The sequence below is a fragment of the Eleutherodactylus coqui genome, chromosome 2 (genome assembly GCF_035609145.1).
Source record: "Eleutherodactylus coqui strain aEleCoq1 chromosome 2, aEleCoq1.hap1, whole genome shotgun sequence".
NCBI lineage: Eukaryota > Metazoa > Chordata > Amphibia > Anura > Eleutherodactylidae > Eleutherodactylus > Eleutherodactylus coqui.
In genome coordinates this window covers 223,268,577-223,283,115 of record NC_089838.1, presented here as the reverse complement: position 1 = coordinate 223,283,115, position 14,539 = coordinate 223,268,577, and the positions used below count along the sequence as shown (strand labels likewise).

General features: G+C 46.3%; 1 protein-coding gene across 1 annotated transcript in view; it reads right to left on the bottom strand.

Moving 5' to 3' along the window:
* The window catches only part of MYO1E (myosin IE), a 153,301-nt gene that overhangs the window by 123,881 nt on the left and 14,881 nt on the right, over positions 1-14,539 (bottom strand). The gene's annotated exons all lie outside the window — the stretch shown is intronic.

Sequence of the window (14,539 nt, the reverse complement as noted above, 5' to 3'; positions counted from 1 at the left end):
ATGCCACCCTGCAGAGGCCGAGGTGCTCAAAGGTCTGGCAGTTTTTCACTGAGAGTGCAGACGACCGACGAACAGTGGTGTGCAACCTTTGTCGCGCCAAGATCAGCCGGGGAGCCACCACCACCAGCCTCACCACCACCAGCATGCGCAGGCATATGATGGCCAAGCACCCCACAAGGTGGGACGAAGGCCGTTCACCGCCTCCGGTTTGCACCACTGCCTCTCCCCCTGTGCCCCAACCTGCCACTGAGATCCAACCCCCCTCTCAGGAAACAGACACGACCGTCTCCCGGCCTGCATCCACACCCTCACCTCCGCTGTCCTCGGCCCCATCCACCAATGTCTCTCAGCGCACCGTCCAGCCGTCGCTAGCGCAAGTGTTTGAGCGCAAGCGCAAGTACGCAGCCACGCACCCGCACGCTCAAGCGTTAAACGTGCACATAGCCAAATTTATCAGCCTGGAGATGCTACCGTATAGGCTTGTGGAAACGGAGGCTTTCAAAAACATGATGGCGGCGGCGGCCCCGCGTTATTCGGTTCCCAGTCGCCACTACTTTTCCCGATGTGCCGTCCCAGCCCTGCACGACCACATCTCCCGCAACATTGTACGCGCCCTCACCAACGCGGTTACTGCCAAGGTCCACTTAACAACGGACACGTGGACAAGCACAGGCGGGCAGGGCCACTATATCTCCCTGACGGCACACTGGGTGAATTTAGTGGAGGCTGGGACAGAGTCAGAGCCTGGGACCGCTCACGTCCTACCCACTCCCAGAATTGCGGGCCCCAGCTCGGTGGTGGTATCTGCGGCGGTGTATGCTTCCTCCACTAAACCACCCTCCTCCTCCAACGCAACCTTTGTCTCGTAATCAAGATGTGTCAGCAGCAGCACGTCGCCAGCAGTCGGTGTCGCGCGGCATGGCAGCACAGTGGTGGGCAAGCGTTAGCAGGCCGTGCTGAAACTACTCAGCTTAGGAGATAAGAGGCACACGGCCCACGAACTGCTGCAGGGTCTGACAGAGCAGACCGACCGCTGGCTTTCGCCGCTGAGCCTCCAACCGGGCATGGTCGTGTGTGACAACGGCCATAACCTGGTGGCGGCTCTGCAGCCTCACGCACGTGCCATGCCTGGCCCACATCTTTAATTTGGTGGTTCAGCGCTTTATGAAAAGCTACCCACGCTTGTCAGACCTGCTCGGAAAGGTGCGCCGGGTCAGCGCACATTTCCGCAAGTCCAACACGGACGCTGCCACCCTGTGCACCCTGCAACATCGGTTTAATCTGCCAGTGCACCGACTGCTGTGCGACGTGCCCACACGGTGGAACTCTACGCTCCACATGTTGGCCAGGCTCTATGAGCAGCGTAGAACTATAGTGGAATACCAACTCCAACATGGGCGGCGCAGTGGGAGTCAGCCTCCTCAATTCTTTACAGAAGAGTGGGCCTGGTTGGCAGACATCTGCCAGGTCCTTGGAAACTTTGAGGAGTCTACCCAGATGGTGAGCGGCGATGCTGCAATCATTAGCATCACCATTCCTCTGCTATGCCTCTTGAGAAGTTCCCTGCAAAGCATAAAGGCAGACTCTTTGCGCTCGGAAACGGAGGCGGGGGAAGACAGTATGTCGCTGGATAGTCAGAGCACTATCCTGTCTATATCTCAGCGTGTTGAGGAGGAGGAGGAGCATGAGGAGGATGAGGAGGAGGGGGAAGAGACAGCTTGGCCCACTGCTGAGGGTACCCATGCTGCTTGCCTGTCATCCTTTCAGCGTGTATGGCCTGAGGAGGAGGATCCTGAAAGTGATCTTCCTAGTAAGGACAGCCATGTGTTGCGTACAGGTACCCTGGCACACATGGCGGACTTCATGTTAGGATGCCTTTCTCGTGACCCTTGCTTTACACGCATTCTGGCCGCTACGGATTACTGGGTGTACACACTGCTCGACCCACGGTATAAGGAGAACCTTTCCACTCTCATACCCGAAGAGGAAAGGGGTTCGAGAGTGATGCTATACCACAGGACCCTGGCGGACAAACTGATGGTAAAATTCCCATCCGACAGCGCTAGTGGCAGAAGACGCAGTTCCGAGGGCCAGGTAGCAGGGGAGGCGCGGAGATCAGGCAGCATGTACAGCACAGGCAGGGGAACACTGTCCAAGGCCTTGGACAGCTTTATGGCTCCCCAGCAAGACTGTCACCGCTCCCCAGTCAAGGCTGAGTCGGCAGGAGCACTGTAAAAGGATGGTGAGGGAGTATGTAGCCGATCGCACGACCGTCCTCCGTGACGCCTCTGCCCCCTACAACTACTGGGTGTCGAAGCTGGACACGTGGCATGAAGTCGCCCTGTATGCCCTGGAGGTGCTTGCTTGTCCTGCGGCTAGCGTCTTGTCAGAGAGGGTGTTTAGTGCGGCTGGGGGAATCACCACAGATAAGCGTACCCGCCTGTCAACCGACAGTGCCGACAGGCTTACAATCATAAAGATGAACAAAGCCTGGATTTCCCCAGACTTCTCTTCTCCACCAGCGGACAGCAGCGGTACCTAAACAATACGTAGCCTGCACCCGCGGATGGAAGCATCATTCTCTATCACCATAAAAAACGGGGACCTTTTAGCTTCATCAATCTGTGTATTCTATTCATTCTCCTCCTCCTGCTCCTCCTCCTGAAACCTCACGTAATCACGCCGAACGGGCAATTTTGTCTTAGGCCCACAAGGCTCAGTCATATAACTTTTGTAAACAATGTTTATATGTTTCAATTCTCAATTCAATAAAGCGTTGAAACTTGCACCTGAACCAATTTTTTATTTTAACTGGGCCGCCTACAGGCCTAGTTACAAATTAAGCCACATTAACCAAAGCGATTAATGGGTTTCACCTGCCCTCTTGGTTGGGCATGGGCAATCTTTCTGAAGTACATTTGTGCACCAATTTTTTTGGGCCCTCGCCTACATTGTAATCCTAGTAATTTTTAGCCCACCTGCATTAAAGCGGACGTTACCTCAGCTGTGCTGGGCACTGCAATGGGATATATTTATGTACCGCCGGTGGGTTCCAGGGAGCCACCCATGCTGTTGGTCCACACGGAGTTGTAACTGCATGTGTCCACTTCTAAAGAACCCCAGTCTGACTGGGGCATGCAGTGTGGGCCGAAGACCACCTGCATTAAACCTGACGTTACCTCAGCTGTGATGGGCAATGCAATGGGATATATTTATGTACCGCCGGTGGCTTCCTGGGACCCACCCATGCTGTTGGTCCACACGGAGTTGTAACTGCATGTGTCCACTTCTAAAGAACCCCAGGCTGACTGGGGCATGCAGTGTGGGCCAAAGACCACCTGCATTAAACCTGACGTTACCTCAGCTGTGATGGGCACTGCAATGGGATTTATTTATGTACCGCCAGTGGGTTCCAGGGAGCCACCCATGCTGTGGGTGCACACGGAATTTCCATTGCGGAGTCGTACCTGCCTGTGACTATTTATAAAAAAACCCCGGTCTGACTGGGGCATGCAGACACCTTGACAGAATGAATAGTGTGTGGCACATGGATTCCCCATTGCTATGCCCACGTGTGCAGCTCCTCATGGAGGTGGCACAGGATTGGATTTCTCATTGCTTCTGTACAGCATTATGGGCTATCGCCCCGCCCCTATTAAAGAGGGTCGCTGCCTGGCCGTGCCAACCCTCTGCAGTGTGTGCCTGCGGTTCCTCCTCATGGCAGACGCGCTTATAAATAGACATGAGGGTGGTGTGGCATGAGGGCAGCTGAAGGCTGCGCAGGGACACTTTGGTGTGCGCTGTGGACACTGGGTCGTGCGGGGGGGGGGGGGGGCAGCATGTAACCCAGGAGAAGTGGCAGCGGAGTGTCATGCAGGCAGTGATTGTGCTTTGTTGGAGGTAGTGTGGTGCTTAGTTAAGGTATGCATTGCTAATGAGGGTTTTTCAGAAGTAAAAATTGTTGGGAGGGGGGGGGCCCACTCTTGCCGCTATTGTGGCTTAATAGTGGGACCTGGGAACTTGAGATGCAGCCCAACATGTAGCCCCTAGCCTGCCCTATCCGTTGCTGTGTCGTTCCCATCACTTTCTTGAATTGCCCAGATTTTCACACAAGGAAACCTTAGCGAGCATCGGCGATATACAAAAATGCTCGAGTCGCCCATTGACTTCAATGGGGTTCGTTACTCGAAACGAACCCTCAAGCATCGCGATAATTTCGTCTCGAGTAACGAGCACCCGAGCTTTTTGGTGCTCGCTCATCTCTAGCTTTAAGTTTCTTTGAACCTCAGAAATGATTAGCCAATGAAAAAGCTAACACTCATTCCTTGGCTAATTGTATCTTTCATGCCGGCATAAAAACATCCAATGGTCAGCTGCACATCTACCCATGTACACCAGTCTGAAGGAAGTCTGAACTGAGTTGTGTCAAAGCCCACTAGATGAGCACAAGTTTATTGATCAGTGGGGGGAACTTAACCTGGCCAATTTCATTGCAGCACGGACTCGTAATACCTGTATTTTCAGCCTGGGGGTGGTGTGCGCTTTTTGTGAGTTTAGATATAAAATTGCTACCGTAATTTGGAATTAGAGTCACTAGGATCAAATGCTAGCGTAATTAGTCCTCAATATCCCAAAGTCAAGGACTTTGGCATTTTGTTCAGCTGTAATTAATTACAATTATTTCTTATCTCGCTTTCTTCGCGTGCATTTACTGCTTTTTGTCTGTCAAACATTGTACACATCGTGTTTTCAAGTGCTTCAAGTTGCTTTGAACTGCAGAAATTGCTCAGGGGAACGATGACTTAAAAAAACAGTCCCAAATAAGTTTGAAAAAGAGTTGTTGAGCTTCTCATGCTGTAACCACGTAGCTCACATATTTTCCATGTATTTACCTTGGCGAACAAAGTATAATGGAGAGAAAAAAATATGGTTCAACTAATGTGAACCATGTGGTCTTAGCTACCCAAGTATTCTCAATTCTGGCAGAGGTCAGGCTATGGTAAATGCTACTGGAAGAGAAGCTCTGCATACAGTAACTATTTATTCCGAAATGTCTGAAATCTTCCCTTTTGGAATACTTGTTAGATCTAGAAATGTATAAAACAGACCTTGGTATTAAGAAAAAAAAAGGATCATCCATATTTCCAATACTACTGCATTTCGTCAAAAAGTATTTGCTGCCATCAGGATTATATAGAAGGCATAATTAATGATCCTCAAGGGAAATGTATTATGTATAGCGTTTTTTACGAAGTAATATGAAATACTGACATTTTTTCTAATTGGTTTTAATTTAGGGATTGCAGCTTTTTTGAATTTTACTTTCTGTATGTGATTATGGGGAAACTGTGAGCTGTCCGAAAAGGAGATTCGCTGTGAGATCAATGTGATCCGAGCAATCATCATATGTTCCCCATTGTGTGATCCTGTGATATCTTCCTCCAGCTTTAAAAGACAGGAACCCAAATAAACTTACTATATAACACAGGTTAATAAATAAAATAATCCAAGACCCATATCAATGATGTTAAGAGGGTAACAGCAGCCGGCTTGCACCTACATAACTGGTTGCATGATCACCAACATGTAGATACTTCCTAAGCTTTTCATATCACAAACATAATGTATAGGAGTACAGATTTAAGCCTGGTTTAGACACAACGATTATCGTTCAAAAAAAATCTTTTGAGCGATAATCATTGTGTTCTTTACAGTCCAAGGTGATCGCTCAAATGTTGAGCGATCATCTTGCTCTCTGAGCGGAGGATGCAGAAGACAAGCGGGGGCCACTTGTCTTCTGCATCCAGCTGTTCCCCGCTCAGAGCGCTCGGCTGTTATACAGCCGAGCGGGGTATGAAGAACACAGCTGGACCGCTCTCTTCATACCCGCCTGTCTTCAGGGAGCGGGATACTGCTGAAACAATAGTATCAGTCATCCAGGGAAAGGAGGAACAAACGTGGGATTTTACCCCATCCAATACATTGTTCTCCAAGGACATGGAGGTTCAGTATTATACGTGTAGCAGCTTCTTCTTCCCGTCTCGACTGAAATAAACATGTATCCTTTTTTGCGACCTTTCACACATATGGAATATTTTTTGCAAGATTCACCTAAAGATGGAGCTTAATCTGCAGCTGCGGATTTCCGCTCTATAACTTGCATATCTACATGCGGATTTTGGTGCAGAATTTTCTGCGTCTTTAGGTACATCTTGCAGAAATGTTCTGCATGTGTGAGAGGTCTCTTTACAGCTTGTTCACTAATCGGTTGGTTTAAATACCGATCTTCCAGTCGTTCTCATTCACTTACACAGTGAATGAGAACAATGGAACAATTTCTCACTTGAACGAGCCAATATATCTGCCTGTATAAACAGACTGCCCATGCGAATGAGAGAAGTCTAAGATCGGTCGCCAGTTGAAACAAGAAATCAGCAACAAACAAGTAAGGTCAGTCAGACTTACATAACCCCGTCATAAGGAAAAAAAAAACTAAGCACACCCTCTTTGAATTCTATGTGCATTAACGAATGCCCACAAATGGACTGAAGCAACGATGTAAAGAAGAGTGGACCAAAATTCCTCCTAAACAATGTGATAGAATGATATAGTCATACCGAAAGAGATTGCTTCAGGTAAAGGTGGCTCTACAAGCTATCGATCGATTTATGGGGTGTACTTGATTTTTCCGAATTTTGGCCTAGCTTTTGGTAAATAAATAATGAAACGGTGTCAAGTGTTATCTGCTGTTCATCTGAGGCTGTCTTTACCTAATTTTAAAGGGAACTTATCACATCCCCACAGTACCATAAACTAAGTTATGGGAGGGCGCGTGCATGGCACTGTGAAAAGAGACAGTTTGCAGTGCCACGCGACGACTTTAGGGGGGGCACCGCTGGATCCAGGAAGTGGGTGATTATAAAAAAAATCATTATCCAACCCCTAATAGCACCACAACTTAGTTTATGAGGCTGCGGTGCGTCACCTAGATCGTCATTAGGTGTGACATGTCTGTAAGGTTGTAAAGGATGTCCCTACGCAGACAGTATATGGGCATACAAATGCACTAAAGTCTGGAGGTTACCATCAAAGAGAATACATGTTCTACAGAAATAAACATTTTAGTAACGTTTAGCTGATATCAGCACGCCGAGATGGCAGGTCACGTTTCATTTGCTACACAAACTGCATTTACAGCAAACTTATGCACCAAAAGTGGGTTTATTTTTCTAAATGGACACAAGTGAAGGCCATCATTATTCAGAGCAAACAAAACCTGTAGTGAGAAGCCACATGGCTTATGCCTCAACAACATTCATCGTCCTGTCCGGTGAGTGTTCTAATGGTTAGTGATAAAGGCATCAAATGAGGTTCATTCTACAAACAGATTTAAAGGGGTTGTCCCGCGAAACAAAGTGGGGTTATACACTTCTGTATGGCCATATTAATGCACTTTGTAATGTACATCGTGCATTAAATATGAGCCATACAGAAGTTATTCACTTACCTGCTCCGTTGCTGGCGTCCCCGTCTCCATGGTGCCGCCTAATCTTCAGCGTCTAATCGCCCGATTAGACGCGCTTGCGCAGTCCGGTCTTCTCCCTTCTGAATGGGGCCGCTCGTGCCAGAGAGCGGCTCCTCGTAGCTCCGCCCCGTCACGTGTGCCGATTCCAGCCAATCAGGAGGCTGGAATCAGCAATGGACCGCACAGAAGACCTGCGGTCCACCGAGGGTGAAGATCCCGGCGGCCATCTTCACAAGGTAAGTAAGAAGTCACCGGAGCGCGGGGATTCGGGTAAGTACTACCGGGGTTTTTTTTTTTATCCCTGCATCGGGTTTGTCTCGCGCCGAATGGGGGGGCTATTGAAAAAAAAAAAAAAACGTTTCGGCGCGGGACAACCCCTTTAAGTCTTTGTTAATTAAAAGGCTTTTCCCTCATGATGTAGCTATCCCCCAGTATATACAAGTCGGACAGTGTTACTTTGGTTAGTTATTTTTTCTATATGAAATTCCTGGCCTCTCTCTCTTCAAGTGGGTCATGTGAACTCAATTCTGACCAGCTCAGATCTACTTGGGGTTGTATATCCAGTTTCTAGTCAATCTCTTAGTCTGTGTGATTCTATTACATGCATCCTACCACAGAAACTGTCTAGGAGGGTGCACAGAGACTCCTGTCACAGTTACTGATGAGGATCACACAGCTCCTGTCACACAGTTATAATAGAGGGGATCACAGCTCATCCTCCTGACTGTATGCTTATGGTCTGCAGCTTATTTAGGTGAAATAAAAGATAATGATAATTAAACTGCACCCTCCCCCAGCAGGCAGAATGGTATAGCCTTTAGCTAATAGATGTGAAAGTGATGCTAAACTATTTTGAAAGTTAAGATTTTTTTTTTGTTTCAGACAGGAGGCTGCACTTCATGGAAGTGACTGTAATACACAGAGGAGAGATCCAGTGTGTGACAGGCAATCAGGTGAGGGGGACAGGGAGGGAAAAATGTGTTTTTGTTGGAGTGCCCCTTTAAAACATCTTGCCCACATGGAATGGAAAACTTCTGTGCAGAAAACATCATATTAATGTATGGTGCGAATTTTGACAGCAAATCTGTGCCAACGTCTGCACCATTTAGCTGTAGATAAGCTGTGTATTCACTACAGATTTTCTGCTGTGAAAGGTCAGCAGCAAGTATTCCCCATGTGAAGGCACCCTAATGCTAGGACTGCACTTACTCTAAAGGCCACATTTACAAGGCAGTATTTAGATCAGGTGCAAATCTTTCCATTTTACTTTTCCTCTGTCCAGTCCTAATCTGACGCACAGAACACAGCTGCGATATTGCTGCACTTTTCTCAAGGTGATATCACTGTCGCCCGTGTGAAAGAGGCCTTACTGCCAATTCCCGGGCTGTGCCTGTACTTGCCATGGTTTCCAGTTAGAAGCAGAGGCGCAGCCTGGCAGCTAGCAGTATGACATGTGCTACTTGTGGCCGGGGCGCACCATGTACGGGCACCACAATGCAGCTTTTGCATGATGAAAGGTAATCTGCATTCTTCTTGAGAAGCAATTAAAGTGCTAGACAGTAATGACCCGACTCATTCCAACTGTATTAGACAATTTTCAGCTTAAACAGATCAATCCATATCTCCATATGTGGAAAGAACATTACAGTCTTGGTGGACGTGTGCCGTTTAGATTCTGATTCTTCTCACAAACAATAAGTAAAACAATAAGAGATTCAAGAGTCTGGAATCCGCTGCGTCCAGAAACGTCACTTATTTATAGAACTTTGTTGTGTCCTAAAAATAACTTGGCTCGGTCAGCAGAAATAGCAGGACGGCGGAAGCAACATCCATAAGGCCTAGTAAGGTAAGAGAAAAGCCATTCCTAACTAACAATACAGAATGGAAGTTTACCAAAAGCATAGTGTAGCATCCAGATGAATGTGATGTGAAGTTAGGCTCATACTGCTGACAATCTAGATTCTGCTCCAAGGGCCACATTGCCATGTTCAACCCCTCCCAAGAGCCGCACTAAAACTTAAGGATATTACCTATTGGCATTTCAAAATTATATGCCATAAGTATCTAATAGATGCAGGTTCCACTTCCGGAATGCCCACCTATTGGGAAAATGAGGGTCCCTTTCTATCCCAACTAGCACTCCATAGGGGGAGGGAACTATGCCTGTGGTTTTCCACACTGTAGAATATGGGTATTGTGATAACAACCTAGCATTTCACAATTCATATAAACTGAATTGGAAATAGAAGAGTGTATAGGTAGTCAGCTTTAGTGTACAATATGTTGACAAAATAATTGGGACATCCATCAATCCTGTGCTATCATGTGAAGGGATATGCAAATCAGATGGGATGGACTAGGGCCATTGGTTATAATTGAAGTTGATCCTCAATGCCAATGGACGCAGAGACGTTCTAGACAATGTAGCATTACCTACTCTGTGGCAATACTTGGTACAGATCTGGGTCTCTACCAACATGTCAGAGTACCACATTATAAAGCAAGCAGTGTTAAGATTTGGTTTGAGGAGCAGAATGTCTACAAACTTCATTGGCCAGCCTAATGTCCTGATCCCAATCTCATCGAGCATCTTTGGCACAAACTAGAATGCCGTATCCATGCACGCCTAACAGCCCATTGTTCCCATATCAATATCTAAAGCTCTTCTTGAGGTATGGAAGCAAATCCCTCCACATATATCAGAACTGGTGTAAAGCATGCCTAGGTGGGGTACTGCTGTCATTGAGGCCAAGGGTGACAACATCATATTGAAAAAGGTGAATAAAGTCAAATTTCGTCACCTTCTATGCATGTCCCAAGACTTTTGACAATATAGTGTATACAATACCTTCTAGAATGCCAAATAGAGACCCCCATTCTTTTGATATATGGGCGACCGAGAGATGGCTAAACAGTGCACCATTAGTACTTACCCATCGCTGCTCCAGAGCTATAGCACAGACATGAAGATTGAGTGGCTGAGCAGTCATGGGCACAATGAACGGTACATGACCGTCCACCATATCTTCTGGGTCCTGTGCAGCATGCAATGCGACTGCAGTGCTGGACAGGGATAAGAATGTATTCAATTTCTCTTTAGTTTAACCCTTTATCATGTTTTTTTTTTTAAATGTCCCGGAAAAAAACCTTTTAAGAGGCTTCAGCTTCAATACATTTGGTGCAGCAGGCAGTAGATTAGGACTGATCTAGGAACTGCTGGTTTTAATACTTTTGCAGCATAATATGAAGGTATCTGTCCAATGATCACCACAAACCACGTTGCCATGTTAGAGGACATGTTGCCTTGGGAATAGCTTAATAAATTTGGTTTCTTCAGTACAGCACATTTTATAGTTAGGAGAATTCATTAGAAATACATCAAACAAAAGAGATTTAGTGTTCATGTGCCATTCTATAGCAGATGACAAAACGGTCCTGCTGAGCTCCTAGTCACCAGCTACAGGTCCAGCTGCTATTTACATAACGTATGGGGCAGGAAATCTATCCAATATGTGTAGCTCAGATGCTGAAGCAGGTGGTGAATTCATTTCTATGTAAATGTATTCTATAGTGAAAGCTACAAATGGTTGCCCCGGCTTGTTTCTGGCCTGTGAATGCCATGTGACATCTGCAGACAGATGCTGGCCGCAGAAGTCAGTGAAGACAATACTGATCATCTGTGAGCACCGCATCGCTTGCCTCAGGCTGGCAGACACTTTAGCAGTCATCTGCAAGTAAGACCTATAAGATCTTACATTTAACATCACAGGTTTTTCTGGCTAACACGATACCGAGCCATTTTGTTCTACATCCAAATAGGACCTACAAAGGGTTTCATTTGGAAGAGGATGAGATCATTCGCGCTATATTCTATTGTTCCTTACAGTCCTTGTAATAAGAGTGGAAATTCAGCGGGTATTATTGCCTTTCATTGCTCTCAGTAAATGTTGGACTTTCTCACAATGTGCATGGAGTTTATTGTTGTATTTGGATTTCTTTAGGGGTTTAAGCCAGAGGAAGGAGGCCTTGGTAAACCAGTGATGCTGTTCCCTTTAAATGGTCACCTTACTCTGAGAAAAGTAATTTGTCTGTCTACTGTATTATCAAAGAATATTAGAAACTGCAAACCAATGACTGCATCTAACATGTATAGGTTTTCCTAAGGACTCTTTCACGCGAGTGCTGTCCGCACGCATAAGAGCTGCGCACAGAACGCGCTTCTCTAGGTACCAATGGGTTCCTATAGAAGAGTTCACATGGATGATTGTAAGACGCGCGGAATCCGCACATCTAACAAAGATAGGACATGCGAGTGCAAACTAGCATGTTGGCTGCTAGGTGTGCACATAGATAGGACAGGTCCTATCTTTGCTGTGATCTTTCCATGCACTCCTATGGGAGCTGGAAGGCACACAGCCCGCAATTCGGATCGTGTGAACAGGCCATTTCAAGTAGCTGCAATTTGCCCATTCATGCGGCTATACTGGGAGAGGACAGCGCTCGTGTGAAAGAGCCCTAAGGCACATAAAACAGCATCTAAAATGCAATTTTATGCATCCCCTGTAGGTTAACATTAGCGATCATAATGTGTGACATGACAGTATAATTGCCTGCAATCAACTGAAGATGGCAATACAAAGAGTCACGGTGACCCTCAGGACCAAATGTAGAGCTTCTGTGATCGGAATGTAGTAAGTCATACAGATATAAAAGTACAATGGCAGAAGATCTATGAAACTCAACTGAATTCTTCTGTCATTTAAGAGTTGCTTAAATGTATCCCCCCAAGAGTTGATAAGACCAGTTCATATACACACACACTGTTTGAGGGTGCGGGCAGACGAGCGTAGGCGTATTTACGTTCGCACGAGCGCAACGTATAATCGCTCGAGCGATCGTTTTTTCACCGATCACGACCAGAGCTAGAAAGCGTATTTTCGTTTGTTCCTACTTTGCAAACGGTCTTTTCGGCCATCGAATATGCGTTGGCGCGTATTTCGGTCGCATATGTTCCGTTTTTTTTCGAATTGCCGTTTTTTCGCACCGTAAAATCGCCCATGTGAACGAATACAATCGAAACCATTGCCTCAGATGGTCACGTATATACGTTTGGTCGCAAAAACGCGCCGTTTATGCGCTCGTCTGCCCGCACCCTGAAAGCAACCAAAATTGCATCTATCTTCAAGTAGAATTGGACGAGACTTTAGTTGTCCAATTTCCAGCTACAAGCCATCAATCTTACTGTAGCTCTAGCCTTACCACAAGACATCATAGATAAAGATACAACTACATCACATCACGCACATTATCCTGACAAGTTCCAGAAGTAACCTTCCTAAGCAAGTTACCAGGTCAGCGATGCCACATAAAACACTCATTGAACATAGCATCACTATAGCTGGTATAGTATGTTGCCGCTTATCAAAGCAGAAGGGCATGAAGAGTATGAAGACTGAAAGCAATATAGCTGGAAATGAATCACACAGACCAGAGTGCAAAGATACAGAGTGGCACATGCTTCTCAATTACAGGCAGCGCTGGGAAGTCTTTGTTCACCATCTGGATAGGTTACCATCAATATTCAGGAAGGTGCATTATGTAAGAGGAAGTGTAAAACTGCCATCCCCAGTTCTTACATTTCTCGATCAAAAATAGGGCATTTAAAAATATCAGGAAAGAACAAAAAAAAATAAATTTCGTAATAAACTATATATATTATATTTACTTATTGTGTACATGTCAGATGCTTAGCCTGAGGCCTCATTTTGCCGTGTTAAAAAGTTGGCCAAAAATCATGACCATCTAAAGCATTAGATTCCAATGCATTCATTCAGATAGGCGATTTTCCGGCGCAGAAAAGTTAGGGCATACGCTGTGGATTCCAGCCAGCTGCTTTTACATGTGGCTGGAAAAGATAGGTCTTGTCCTATTTTTTGGCCAAGGGAGCTGCTGGCAAGGGTAGAGACTTTACTAGCAGCTCGCGCTGCTAAACTCCCTCCCACCTCCTTCCTTTGCTGGCAGCTCCCATTGGCTTCCATGGGAGCTTCTATTGCTGCGATCAGCCAGCAAAGAGAGGGGGAGTGAGGGTACGAGAGTTTAGCATAAACTCTCTTCCCTGGCCAACAGAATTCCGGGCTGCAGCGTATATATATGCTGCACCCGGCCATGTGAGTAGGCAAGATTTAGCCGAAACTGTGTGAAAGAGGCCTGAGTGAGATGAAACCCAAGTCCATGTCTTCCTCTTGGGTCCCATTGAGCTCAGCTGGGTCCATTAATCTCATCACTGGGATATAAAAGGCTACAAGTCCAGACAGTCAGAGCCTGGACTGAGCACATCTACATTGTGTGCAGCTGTTGAGTTGCTGACAATTGCTGTATATTATGATTAGATGAGAAACTCCTGTCTAGTTAGCGCCCTGACGGGGCAAGTGTTTATTTTGTTTAATTGCACCAAGTATCCGTGATGCCACTGGCTGTTTTCCTACAGTTTTTTCTTCTGTTGCTGCAACCAAAAATAAAACTGGTTGGACTTTTATATGGACTGTCCCCGCCGCCATCCCCCCTTCCCTGCAGACATTGCCACAATATATATGTACACACTCCATACTCTACGGCTGTGATGTGTACAGTCTTCACTTTATTAGCATTCTTCCACTTAGGGCTCATGTATACGGCAATGCCATGTGCATGGATTCTGCACAGCAGCAGACAGGGTCTCCCATGTAGACGAGCAGATTTATCGCTTGAACAAGTGAATGAGCCAACGCTGAACGACGCATTGAATTAACGACGAGCATAAAGCAGAAGATTATTGTTCGGTCATTGGCTCGCATTGACTGAATGATTATCATTCGCTTTCACTCGTTTGAAGGATTTCTTGCTTATTGGTCGGTTTAAACAGCAATCGATCAGTCTCCGTATTCACTTAGATGGGGTCTTAACAATTCTCGTTTGAATGAGCAGACAATGCTTTTGCCTGTCTCAACTGGCTGCACGAGTGCGAACGAGTTAGCG